This window comes from Peromyscus maniculatus, chromosome 14 (genome assembly GCF_049852395.1).
Source record: "Peromyscus maniculatus bairdii isolate BWxNUB_F1_BW_parent chromosome 14, HU_Pman_BW_mat_3.1, whole genome shotgun sequence".
NCBI lineage: Eukaryota > Metazoa > Chordata > Mammalia > Rodentia > Cricetidae > Peromyscus > Peromyscus maniculatus.
The window spans coordinates 73,935,260-73,945,790 of record NC_134865.1 but is presented as its reverse complement, the minus strand read 5'-3'; positions in this window follow the sequence as shown (position 1 = coordinate 73,945,790).

Genomic DNA, 10,531 nt, shown 5'->3' with positions numbered 1-10,531 from the left:
AAGTCACTGAGTTTGAGGAGTGATTTTTGTTAGAAAACAGTAGCTTATTGATGGGGTCATTTGTATAATTTATCCTCAGGTGACAGCCGTGTTCAGAACAGTATGTTCCCAATTTCTACTGCTCAGGATTGGGCAAACTAGGTGGTTCTAAGCATCCTGGAAAGGACCTGATAAGAAGAACATTCACCTTGCAGTGGTTCCCAGGCTGCAGAGGAGGCTACTCAGGGCTGGAACCACTATTCCTATCCCCTTGGGGTCTGTGAGGTTCAGGCTGATTGTCGTAAGTGGCTTTCAAATGCTTAGCACATGTTTCCACTTCAGTGAAGATGGATCTCACTCGAGCTTGGAGCCAACTTCAAGGAGCAGGACCCCGGGAGAGGCTTCGTTTTAGACAGCTGTTACCTATGAGGCTTTGAGAAGCCTCCCACGCTTTCCCAGACTCAAAAGCTTCCCACATGTGTGGTGGCATGTCCCAGTGAGATGGAACTGGAGAGGCCCAGGCTTTCTATTTATTTCAGCTAAAAGGCACACTCCCTGGGTCAGACAGATGGCTCAGTGGGTAAAGGCATTTGCTGCCAAGCCTGATGACCCGAGTTCAATCCCTGAGACCCCACATGGTGGGAGGGAAGATCCAACTCCCCCAGCCTGTCTTTCTGACTTCTACATGTGTGCCCTGGCATGATGTGTGTGTTCTCACACAAATAGATAAGTGTAATTTTTAGAAGTTTTAAACCCATTTTCTCAGGATACCAGTAATCTGTGTTAAGGATCCTTGATGGTTTTCAGACAGGTCCACATCCGAGGCCCAAAGCAGAGGCCCACACCTGTGTGGGCTAGGCAGCCAGCCACACATCTTGGGGTGTCACATCATGGAAAAGTGACTAGGCTGAGGCTCCTGAGCTAGGGTCCCAATCCTGAGGTGCTGGCTCTCAGTTCTCTAGCCGGCTGCAGAAAACTGAATGGAAACATCATGTCCAGGTCTGTTAAAATGAGGGATTTGGGTCAGATGGGTCACTTGCCACCCTTCACATCCTCAAAGTCTACCCTGTTAGGTCCTAAGGGGGGGTTTGCTTTGGGGATTGTCCTCGTGGAAATGCCAGTGAGCTGCCCTACTGGAAGGGGAGAGTCTTACTAAAATGCCTGAGCCTGACTTCTGTGGAGAGCACAGCTGAATCCCAGCTGTGTGGGGTCTGTGGCTTCAACAGCAGGAAAGAGCTGGAGTCTCCCAGCATGGCAGTCTGCAGCGTCCTACTCATGGAAAGCTGGTTACTCTGGTAACAGCTCTAGGAGGGTTGGCCTATCCTGGGAAAGAGCCACAGGGGAGAGCCCTCTCTGGCCTAATTTAGCCTCCTGCACTGGGATTAAATTTTACCAGAACTTCTGAAATATTCACTTCATTCCTCCAGATTTCTAGTTAAAATGACCAGCTTTTGTATAGTTTATTCAAGGAGTAGACACAAAAGATTCTACCTTCCCTCACAGCCATAATAGACCTGTGAGACAGCATTCTATGTGTAGACAAGCCTGCCTTCTAATCCTTGCCTGTGGGAGCACAGAGAGAGCCTCACTGCTGGTGGCTGGGGGAATTCATACAATCTTCTGGAAGGTAATCACAGGACTTGCAACCCAATAGACTTTGATGTGCCCTGACCCCTCACTTTTGCTTTAAAGCCAAGGAAAGATCGGAGCATCCAGTTTTTCATGATGGCGTTACCGTGAATGGTGAATTTCTCTCTCCTAAGTACCCAGTGTTAGAGCAATGGGGTAACTTAGTGCCGCTGTGACCGAGGACATAGAAAAGCAATCTCAGGCAGTGCTTAACAGTTTTAGGACTTGTATTGTGTGTTAGTTTGTTGTTGACATAAGCTAGGGTCATTTCAGAAGAGAGAACCTCATTTGAGAAGCTGCCTCCATGAGATCAGCCTTTAGGCAAGTCTGCGGGCATCTGGAGCATTTTCTTGATTAATGATTGATACAGGAGGGCCCAGCCCACTGTGGGCACTATCACCCCTGGGCTGTATAAGAAAGCAGGCTGAACAAGCCATGAAGAACAAGCCTGTAAGCAGTGTTCGTCCATGGACTCTTCTTCAGTTCCTGCCTCCAGCTCCCGGGGAAGAGACCAGGCCAGGGCAAATTAGGGCAATTTCAATATCAGTAAGACCGACGAAGATGATGAATTTCAACGAATTGAATTTCAGAAAGGAATCTGCAAGTGACGTAATGACAGGATTTAAAATGGGGACAGAGCAGAAGAAAAGGGCCTTCAACCATATGAGAAGGAACGGTGAGACACCGTGACAATCATTTGCAAGTACAGATGGGATAAGCTGGCCAAGGGCGATCCAAGCTTCCGCACACCTGCTGGAGTTTTGTTGCTAGTGGGAACTTCACATTGTCTCCAGGTGTCACCCTACCCATCAGGCATTTTAGCAGCAAAGAGGAAACACAGTGTGTGTGTATGTGTGGTGTATGTGCATGGGTGTCGAGCACAGGTCTGCACACACCACAGAGGCCAGGGGAGGAGGTCAGGTGTCCTCCACTGTCACTGTCTACCTTATTCTCTTACAACAGAATCTCTCACTGGACTTGGAGCTAAACTAGCAGCCAGAGAGCTCCAAGGATCCTCCTACCTCTGTACCCTTCAGCACGGGCATTGCAGGTACATGTGTGGCCGGACCCGGCTTTTTACATGGGTGCTGGGGAGTCAAATTCAGGTCTTCATGCTTGTACAGCAGGCATTCCTACCTACTAAGCCATATCCCCAGAGCCCAGAGATCATTTGTAGTGCATGATCGAACAGCCTCGCTGATGTCTATGCCTCCCGAACTGATGCAGGGCTGGAATCTCCTATGGTACATAGTGAGCTCTGGGTTCAGTGACAGACCTTGTTGCCCAAAAAAATAAGTGGTAGAAGCACCCACATTGACCTCTGGCCTCCGTACACGCACACACCAGTAAACATACACACACACACACACACACACACACACACACACACACACAGTTGTGAGCTCATCAGGACAGATAGCCACAGTGGATAGCTATTGTTTTTATTGAGCCTTCATTTTGCCTTCTTTGTTTGTTATTTTAGGCCCTGCTGGGAATGGAACTCAGGATGTCACACATGCCATTCAAATGCTCTGCCACCGAGCTATACCTCTAGACCCATCAAAGAGGGACAGGAAAAAATCACAAAAAACACAATGGCTACCTTCCCTGCTTCCAACACATACTTGTTGAGCTCTGGGTAGCTATCCTGTGTCTTCCTAAGTCAACGGAGTTGTCACTAAGATATGGGGGCAGGGACAGCCCTGAGGAGCACCGGCTGTTGCTTGAAATTTTACAATGAGTGTATATTTGTGTATTGTGTATTGTGTGATTAAAAAATACAATTAAAAATGGAAATTGTGGCTAGGGTGGAGCTTTGTGGTAGAACTTAGCAAAAGAGGGAAAGAGAGAGAGAGGGAGAGCGCTGTATGTACAGCATAACTTCATCCAGAGCTTTTCTTCTTGTGCTTCTAGGCATTACTATAGACATGCATACACAGCCAAAGAAAAAAGTCTGGAAGAGAGCAGGCCAAAACATGCTGGCTGACTAACGTGGATGAGTGGGTCTGTGAATTATTGACAGGAGTCTTTAAACTTGTGTCTTCCACAATTAAGGAATGTTACTCTAATAATCAGGGTGGGAAACCCACTCCAAATGATTTGAAATACTTTAAGGTCTAATTTTATGGCTGGAAATACAGCAAATGCTCTTGTTCACCTACTTTGAAAAGGCAATTTCCTGCTGGGGTGGTTGGGGAGGCATCTGTTCCTAGAGTCCAGAGCCATGGATCCGACCTGAGCGGGCCACACCTGCTTCCTCTCACCCTGCTGGAGGGTCATCACCCTTCAGCAGAGTGCACCTGGCTCTGCCCCAGGACTACATGTCCTTTGAAAGAAATATGGCAGATCGCCACCAGGGACTAAAAGCTACTGGAAGGTTCTAGCCAAAGATGTGTAGTTGAAGGCCACATGCCAGACAGCTCTTAGGGACTGCTTGTAATGAAGTCGTCCAAAACCACGGCCATGAGAAAACAGGATATGTGTGACCCTGACAGTGAGTAATCAGAGGTCCTTGGTGGCTGTCCAAACCTGTCTGCGTGCCTGTACGATTATGAAATTAAACAGGGAGAGTGTCTGTCCAAGCCACCTGTGGTCACAGTATACTAAGCACAAGTCTCGAAGTCAGGCATGGGCAGCATCACCTTGAGGAGGGACAGGACTTCTTGCAGGATGAGGCCCATGTTGAGTGGGCAGGGGGAAAGTTAATCAATAGAGAGCTCTAGGTTGTGTCCAGAGCAAAGGCTCTCTGATGCCTGAGAACACTCTCATCAACTAGAGGGAAGGCTCCATGCTGTTATCTCTGAAGGAACAGTGGTCTCTCAGCAAGAAGCAATGCCCAGTGGGATGTTCAGATTTCTGTGTTCCTGAGAGTGGCCTTCTCAATGTCTCCTCCAAGGGCTGTGTTTGTTCCACAGGGCTGTGATAACTGGTTGTCAGTGAGGCAGGCCATTTTATACGTTCTGTCTCCTCCCAGTTGAGAACAAAGCACCCAACCAAGCTGACATTTGAGTAGGCTTCACCACTTCAAAAACAGCCTGTTAGGACAATGGCATTCTCCCCTTGTCTACGAATGAGAATATTGAGGGTTGGAGAAGCTGTGTCTTGCCGGACTTGGCAGCCTATGCCCACCAGCCACAGATAGTTTTTTTGTCACTCAATTAGTCCTGGTTTTGAAAATTGATTTTTTTCTACAAACCTACCTTGAGTTCTTATTTTTTTAGAAGCATAAATATTTACTTGTAACAAAGTAGTTTGCATACAGTGTTGAAAATCTACAAATTCTTGTTAAATTCACATTTGTACTTCACCTTTGTAAATAAACATTTATAATCATTTTATTCAGATATAGATGTGTAAAAACAACATCAAGTTCAGTGGTCCTTTAGCATTTTCTGGAATTCCTTTGCCTATTCTGTTACCAAAAGGATGGCCTCTCATAGTTATTGATTTAAAAAACTGTTTCAATGAAAGCATGAAATTTGCAGGCAAATGGATGGAACTAGAAAAAATCATCCTGAGTGAGGTAACCCAAACCCAGAAAGACAGTCATGGTATGTACTCACTCATAAGCGGATTCTAGATATAAAATAAAGAACAATCAGACTACAACCCATAGAACTATGGAGGCTATATATATATAGCATGGAGGTCTCTAGGACGACTGTGGCTTATAATAAATTTTGGTTTTACTCAATTATTGAAAAAAAATAGTCAAATGAATGGAAACACATGAACTATGAACCAAAGGCTGAGGGGCCCCCAGCTGGATCAGGCACTCTGAATAGGTGAGACAGTTGATTGGCTTGATCAGTTTGGGAGGCAACTAGGCAGTGGGACCAAGTCCTGTGCTCATTGCATGACTTGGCTGTTTGAAACCTGGAGCTTATGCAGGGACACTTGGCTCAGTCTGGGAGGAAGGGACTGGAACTGCCTGGACTAAGTCTACCAGGTTGATCACAGTCCTCGGGGGGAGGATTTGCCCTGGAGGAGGTGGGAATGGGGGGTAGGCGGAGGTAAGGGGAGGGTGTGGGAGCGGGGAGAATAGGGGAACCCGTGGCTGATATGTAGAACTGAATGGTATTGTAAAATAAAATAAATAAAATTAAATTTAAAAAAATAAATTAAAAAAAAACTTTCTTTTCAATACCTTTACAAGAAAAAGACAGAGAAAGATTTGCCTTCACGGTGCCTACTTATAATAATTCTCAACCGGTTAAAAGATTTCAATGGAGGGTCCTACCACAGAGAATGTTGAACAGCCCAACCCTGTGCCAATATTTTGTACAACAGTCATTGGAAATGATACGTAAAAATTTTCCTAAATCTAAATTTATCACTATATGGGTGATATTTTACTAGCTGACTCAAATGCAGATACTTTTGAAAGAATGTTTGAAGAAGTAAAGAAAATTTTGCCTTGCTTGGAATTACAAATTGCTCCTGAAAAGATACAAGGAGGAGATTCTATTAATTATTTAGGATATAAAAATAGAGCTACAAAATATTAGACCCCAAAAGGTGCAAATTAGGAGAGATCAATTACAGACTCTTAATGACTTTCAAAGATTATTTGGAGACATTTCTCATCTACGAACTATTGTTGGGGTAAAAATTGATGAACTGAAAAATTTGTTCAAAACCTTACAAGGTGACAAGGACTTAAACAGTCCAAGGGAATTATCACCTGAAGCTGAGAAAGAATTGGCCTTGGTAGAAAAGAAAGTGCATGAAGGACATGTGGATCTTATTGATGTAAGCTGAATTGCATTTTGGTTATTTAAAAAAAAAAAAGCCAAAAACAACTTTCATTGCACTTATTTGTTTGTTTGTTTGTTTCTTAGTGGGGAAGGCATGTGTGTGCCAGAGCTTGTGTGTGGAGGTCAGAGGGCAGCTTTCAGGAGTCGGTTCTGCCTTCCACCATATGGGTCCTGGGGAATTGAACTCAGGGTGTCAGGCTTGGTGGCAAGCTTCTTCGTCGGCGGGGCCATCTCACTGGTCCGTGCCTTGAGTTCTTAAGAACCCCTTGCACTACTCTAGATTCTGGGTACAACTGTAACAAGAGAAGGATCTGAAGGCTGGAGTTCGGCTGGAGTGATGGAGCCTTGGTCCTGTGCTGAGAGGCTCCTGTGCAGTGGGCATGTGTCACCAGGAGGGACACCATTAGTGTTCTTTTGCTGCCGAAGCTGATTGCTGTGAACTTAATGGCTTAAATAATATAATTTACCCTATAGTTCTGGAGGTGAGAGGTCTGAACCGGGTTTCACTGGGCTAAAGGTCTGGGCAGGACTGTTTCTTTTGGAGACTCTAGGGGTGAACCCACCCCATGTATCCTCCAGCTTCTCGAGCGGCCTTTGTTCCTTGGCTCCCGGCCCCTCCCTCCACATTCAAAGGCAGCTCTATGCTGCTCTCCCCGGCATCCAGCAGCACGCATACTCCAGCTCTTCTGCTTCCTGCCTCTGCCTTTAGGGTCCTGAGACTCAAGCAAGCTTGCTACTTCAGGTTAATGCTATTTTATGATTCCTCAGCCATACCCGAAACATCCCTCTCTACACTGGTTACGGGAATTAAAACATGTGGATGTCTCGGGGCGGGGAAGGGAACATCATTCTGTGTGCTGTTGACTCCTAACCTGGGGTTTTGCTTGCTTGCTTTGTTTTTTTCTTTCTGGGTGGAAGGAGCCTTAGCTTTGATTTCAGAGAGAAAGTAGCAGCTAAATTGCCAGGCTGGGGTATGCCAGGGAGGAAAATATCTTAGCAGAGGGGATGTCTGGGGTAACATGGGTTAAGAGCAAGCAGGGCACATTGGTGGATTTGTTAGTTATTGAGAGGTGCGTCACAGTAAAAACCCAGCGCCTTCATTCAGACTTCACACACACACACACACACACACACACACACACACACACACACACACACACACACACGTACGTGCATCTTCCCCCAGGAGGAGTGGCACATGTGTCTTCACTGATATTTCAACATCAAAGCAGGTCAGGTCTCATGGTCCAGGTTCAGGGACAGAGGAAGCCAAGCTTTGCCACAGGCAAAGGCAGGAAATGGCTGGCACAGTAACAGACTGCTACCGTGGGGGAATGTCACAACGCTGGTGTGCACCTGCAGACACGTCTAGGCTTCGTGTGTAAAAGCAGTAAGGTATTTTTGCTGCCCCCCACCACCTTTCTCTCTCTGTGGGAGGGTGGGAGGGCGGCTGAATGAGGCAAGGACATTGAATTCACTGGGGATGGAGTTACCGGCAGTTGTGAGCCGCCCAACATGGGTCTGGGGATTGAACTCGGGTCCTCTACAGGAGCAGGGCATGCTCTTAACCGCGGAGCTAGCTCTGCAGCCCAGCTTGGATGCTTTACATGTTTACGGCTTTCCTTCTTGGGAATGCTCACATACCTGTCTACTTTGTTTCTCTTCCTTGCTGTGGCTTTGGGACCCAGAGCAGTTGTGTGAACATGAGGGGAGAGAGTGGAGAAGCATCAGTTACATGACAAGCGGTACTCTGTGATCCCACAGGGGCTGACTATGGCTTTCTTCGTGTAACAAGATCAGGCGTGTCTAAGTTTTGATGGCGTGACAGCAGGGATGCCTGGCAGTGGCTCACACTAAAGTTAGTGAAAGGGAGATGCTTGCCTGCAGATGCCGAAGGTTCTACTCCTGGATTTTGTTTCTCTGTTTGTTTTTGACTTGAACAGTGATGAGGGGTTAACCTTGACATGGAGATCAAGAAGTCTGAGGGGACTTTTGCTTTCCTTGATTTGGTGCTATGTGAATGCAAGATTTCCCCCCACAGGGTCATGGAAGGGGGACTTGGTTACAAACTGCTAAGATTTTGGGAAGTGATTGGCTCCTGGGGGCCTTGACCTAATAAACAGACTGATCCCTTGATGGATTGATAATAGAGAGGTGCTGCAAGGACAAGGTGGGGCCTAGTTAGAGGAAGTTGGGAGCGGTGTTGTTGGGGGTTACATGATGCCCTGGCCACTGCCCTATCCACTGCATTTCCCTTTGCTTCCTGCCCCACAGTGCTCGGTCCTTCCCCGTGCCCCGACCCTTCTCCAACTGTGACCCACAGTAAATCCTCCCCTTAAGCTGCTTACGCAGCTTTTCTGTCACGCCAATGAAAAGTTCAGTGCATTTAGTCTTTCTGGTTAAACGCATTTGGGCAGTGATAAAGGTGACGCTGTCTTCACCTCAGCCAAACCCACTGCCACCCTCGGAATGCTCACACGGGGCGACTGCAGTCTCCAGACCCCAGACAAACACGGCTTGGCACAGGTTCTCTCTGTTTAAAGGTGGTGTTGACTCAGAGGACAAGGGATCACTATGCAGACACAAAAAGAGGTTTTGAATCCTAAGTCTTTCCATTGGCTGACAGTCCCTTGGGCTGGCTCTGCATGCCCCCTCCTCCAGTTCTGTCCTGGCCACACTGGCTCCTCGTGGTTCTGAGCATACTGTGTGTGCCCATCCAGATGTTTGACACTCACTGACCCTCCAGTGGAGAAAGTCCACCCTGTATCCTTCTTGTCCCAATGACCACAAAAGCACCACCTCCCCAGTGTCCCACTTCACACCCATGGCCCATCTTACCTCTATTCAGTGACTTAACTCTAAATGACAGTCACAGTTTGCCTTCCCCACTTAACTGTAAATACCCTGAGGGCAGAGAGTATGGTTCACATTCTACATCTGAGAAATGGCTGGGACACAGAACATTTATAAATTCAAATTATACTCTCACTGCCATTTAAAAGAAAATCATTCCAGATCTTTTTCTCTTTTAAAAATACAAACCAACATCAAACAACAATGTGGAGCCTGATTTGTGTTGGCACACTACTGAGCAAGGGACCTGCCTGGAGTGTGGCTGATATGCCCCATGTCACTCCATTGAAGAAAACTGATTTCTCTCATCCCAACACCTATCAAGGACATGGGAGGGCTTGAGGGATTGAGAATATAATCAAAATATATTATATGGAAGAGATTGAATTTTTGAACAATGTTAAGGCTGTTAAAGGCCGAGACAACTTTTGAAGTTGGATTAGCTGCATTTTGCCTTTTGATATGGCCATGAACCTGTTGGGATTAAGGGCATAATGTGGCTTGGATGAGAAATGTCCCCCCATAAACTCCCGCATTTGAACACTTGGTCCTTAGTTGCTGTTTAGGGAGGGCATGGACATAGAGGAAGTACAACATGGTGGATGAGCTTTGAGGGTTTATAAGCTCACTCCACTTCCTGTTCTCTTCTACTTCTTGTGTGCAATTAAGATTTGTGATCTCATCCCTGGTGCATGGGCGGGCTTTTTGGAGCCCAGTGCCTAGGGTGTAACACCTTGCACAGCCTTGGTGCAGGGGGGAGGGGCTTGGACCTGCCTCAGCCGAGTGAGCCAGGCTCTGCTGACTCTCCATGGGAGACCTTGACTTGAAAAATGTGGAGATGGGGGGGAGGGCTGGTGGGTGGGAAGAGGGAAGAGGGGGGGATCTGTGGTTGGTATGTAAAGTGAATAGAAAATTTGTTAATAAAAAAATAAATAAATAAATAAATAAATAAATACAGCTTGGTATTGGCATTAAAAAAAAAAAAGATTTGTTACCTCTCAGTTTCCTGCCCCTGGGTCCACACCTTCACCATATTAATGGACATCTAGATGTCTAGCCCTTTGGAACCAAATTCCCAAATAAGCTCTTCCTTCTGATATATATATTCCCTTTCAGGAAGAGCTGGAAAAGCTATTGTGTCTTATGGTTTGAAAGGTACTGCCACTGTGGGAGGGAAGGCATGGTGGGGTTCATGCAGCCCTAGAAGGGAGGGCATGGCGGGGTTCACGTGGCCATAGAAGGGAGGGCATGGTGGGGTTCACGCGGCCATAGAAGGAGGGCATGGCGGGGTTCACGTGGTCATAGAAGGGAGG